The sequence below is a fragment of the Carlito syrichta genome, unplaced genomic scaffold, assembly GCF_000164805.1.
Source record: "Carlito syrichta isolate Samal-C Ts95f unplaced genomic scaffold, Tarsius_syrichta-2.0.1 Scaffold314294, whole genome shotgun sequence".
Taxonomy (NCBI): domain Eukaryota; kingdom Metazoa; phylum Chordata; class Mammalia; order Primates; family Tarsiidae; genus Carlito; species Carlito syrichta.
Genome location: NW_007258390.1, coordinates 195,813 through 199,318, shown reverse-complemented (window position 1 = coordinate 199,318; position 3,506 = coordinate 195,813). Strand labels below are relative to the sequence as shown.

Below are 3,506 nucleotides of genomic sequence, written 5' to 3'. Positions count from 1 at the left end.
GGAGAACCAATCCAGTAAGTAGCGCCAGGAAAACTGGCTTACCACATGCAGAAGATTAAAACAAGATCCCTACCTATCACCATACACAAAAATCAACTTTAAATGGATCAAAGACCTAAATGTAAAACCTCGAACTATAAGAACCTTAGAAAATGCAAGAGACACCCTTATAGAAATTGGAACTGGCATTCAATTCCTAATCAGAACCCCAAGTGCCCATGCCATAAGAGATAAGATAGACAAGTGGAATCTCATCAAACTGACAAGCTTCTGCAAAGCCAAAGAAATAGAGAGCGGGGAGACAGTCCACAGACTGGGAAAAAATATTTGCCAACTGTATGTCTGACAAAGGTCTAATATCTAGGATCTACAAGGAACTCAAATGTGCCAAAAAATAAAAATAAAAACAAACTGCCCCATTACAAAGTAGGCAAGAGATATGAATAGACAGTTCTCAAAGGAAGACATGTGAGCAGCCAACAGATACATGAAAAAATGCTCAGCCTCACAGGTCATCAAAGAAATGCAAATTAAAACCACACTGAGATATCACCTAACTCCAGTCAGGATGGCTATCATCAATAACTCAGAAAACAATAGATACTGGAGAGGATGAAGCGAAAAGGGAACACTTCTACACTGTTGGTGGGAGTGCAAACTAGTACAGTCTCTGTGGAAAACAGTGTGGCGATTCCTAAAAGATCTAAAAATCGACCTTCCATACTACACTGCAATCCCCCTACTGGGAATATACCCAGAGGAACTCAAATCACTCTATATAAAAGATACCTGCACATGTATGTTTATCGCAGCATTGTTCACAGTAGCAAAAACATGGAACCAACCATACTGCCCAACAAAAGAGGACTGGATTTAAAAAATGCAGTGCATATTTACGATGGAATATTACACAGCCATAAAGAACAAAATCATGAACTTCACAACAACCTGGATGGACTTAGAGACTATAATACTGAGTGATCTTTCACAGAAACAAAGAGCTGAGTATCACATGTTCTCACTCATAAGCAGACCTGGAATAATTATCATAATACCATAAGAAAGGGATTGGTAGTAGTGGGAAACTGCCAGGGGAAGGAGGGTAAGTTTGGCAGTTAAGGAAAACTTCCTGGGGATGAAGGGGCACACCTCATCAACAAGGGTACCTGCATAATGAACATTTGTATACCTAACCCTGAACTGTACCCCACATCTTTAAAATTAAAAGAAAAAAGAAAAAGAAAAGATACTTTGCAGGAATGGTAGCAACCTAACTCAGTGTTCCCATGACTGTCACTAGCTTCATGGCTGTTGGGAGTCAGTTTATGGTGGCAGTGGTAGTAGCAAGCCAGTGGCTCTCCCTGGATTGAAGCTACGGTGTTATATTATTGAAGTCAGTAGCCCTAACAGAGGTGTCCTGGTTGCTCACTTGCCTGACTGCAGACAGAGGTCACAGCACCCCTTGGTGGGCCTATTTAGTGATAAAGTCCTGGGAGTCATCCCTGCAGCCCAAGGCTAAATGTAGCCTGTTCCTCCAGCCCTTCCATTGATTTTTGTAAGCTCTTAATTCCCTGCGTTACATCCCTTTCTCCTCAAAATCACTAAACAGTTTTTGTTTCTTACCTCTGAACCCTGACTAATACAAGGATGAAATTAAAATTCCATATAGGACATCTGATGCCTGTTGACATCAAGTATGCGTAACAATTTACAGGATTTGGAGTCCAGGAGTGAAACCAGGGTAAAAAGTTTAAATACATGAGTCATAAGTATTATAAATAACATGTTAAGCTATAGGATTGGATGGAAATTACCTAGGGAGAGAAAAAGAAGAGATGTGGGCTCAAGACATATCTGGGGCACTTCAATATTTCTGATAAAGGAGGTGGAAACGGTAGAGGCGGCTGAGAAGGAGTAGCCAAAGTGAAGTAATAAAAACCATCAGAGGTGTGTCCCAGAAACCAAGTAAAGAAAGTGTTTCAAGGTGCAGTTGATCAACTTTGTCAAATGTTGTTGAGAGACAGAGTAAAAAGACAAGGTTTAGAAGGAAGATCTGGGGTCAGGGAAGGGCATTTTAAAAGAGAAGAAAACCAGAGCATGTTTATCTGCACATAAATATGATCAAGTAGAAAGGATGATACTAACATGCAGGAGAAAGAGAGAGGACAGCTGTGGGAGTTAAGGTCTTAAGAATATGTGAGCCAAATGGATGCAGAGTTCAAGGGAAAGTACTTTGATAGGAGGAAGGACACTTACTACACGCACCAGCAAGGAAAGTGGAAAATGTAGCTGATTTGGTGGTAGGGAGATGGTAGAGTTTCTGTTGAATCGCTTCTGTTTTCTTAATGAAGTGAAACACAATGTCATTAACTGAGAACAAGAACAGAGAGGGGATATTGGAGTTTGGAAGAGAGCAGAAATGGTGTAATAGAGCCCTCCTAGAGAACAAGAGTGGACACAAGAATGGACTGTGGCATCAAGTATAAATCATGGACAGCATAGTCAATTTGTGAATTTTGGTCAAAAATTTTCACGTAAGCCCCTCCCCATTTCTAATTCTCAGATAGTCACTGACCTGCTTTCTGTCACTACATATTAGATTGCATTTTTTAAAATTCACACAAATAGTATTATATAATATGCATACTTTTTCCCTACACGTTTTGTATTTTTTTTCCCACAAAACTGCTTTATTAGGGGCGTCCCAGGGTTGATTTTGGGAGTCTGACTACCCTGGCTCCTGTGGGCATTCTACTTCTCTCTGGCATCCTGTGCTGACCTCTTGGTGTAATCTCTGTGCATTGTGTACACAGCACCTAGCATGACTGTCCCCATGGCACAGGCCTGTGCTGCCACCTGCGTGTGGATCAGGTGGATGGACATCTTGGTGGGGCCATGAGCCAACAGCCAGTAAATCCTGTATGCTGCAACCACTAAGCAGCCTCCCCAAGTCTGTGGGCACCAGCGGGGATTCCCGTGTCTTCCTCAGGAACTTCTCAGACACACTGTCCTCGCCCTCGGGTGGCACCCACCAGCCTTTGTTGACAGACATGGCCCTGGGCCCAGGTGTGAGCCTCCAGGACTCCCAGGCTTCAGCCCAGGCCTGGATGGAGGCTCCCCCAGTAAAAACTTCGATTCCACAGTCTGGAGTGGAAAGGAGGCCCTCTTATCATGCCACACAGCCTCTCTGTTGAAAGATGTCACTCTCAGTTTCCTTGGCTAGGGTGACTGACCCAGTATTGCCATGTCCCCATCTCTGCTTCCTGATGTCTGCAAGTTGTTTTGTATTTTTGATGGTATTGTAGATGGTATCTTTCTTCCTTTTAATTTCTGATTGTTCATTGCTGCTATATAGAAAAAATGGTATTTAGAAGTCAATCTTGCATCCTTCAATTTTGCTAAGTCACTCCTTAGACCTAGTAGCTTATTTGTAGAATTCATTGGATTTTTCTATGTAGATGATCATGAGACAGAAGAAAAGATGATTGGGGGTGAAGAAAGTCAAG

The 3,506-nt window shown here is 42.2% G+C and overlaps 1 pseudogene; it reads right to left on the bottom strand.

Annotated features, from left to right (window-relative positions):
* Positions 1–2,751: 2,751 nt before the first annotated feature.
* On the bottom strand, positions 2,752–3,052 carry LOC103273886 (annotated as a pseudogene).
* Between the last annotated feature and the right edge of the window lie 454 nt (positions 3,053–3,506).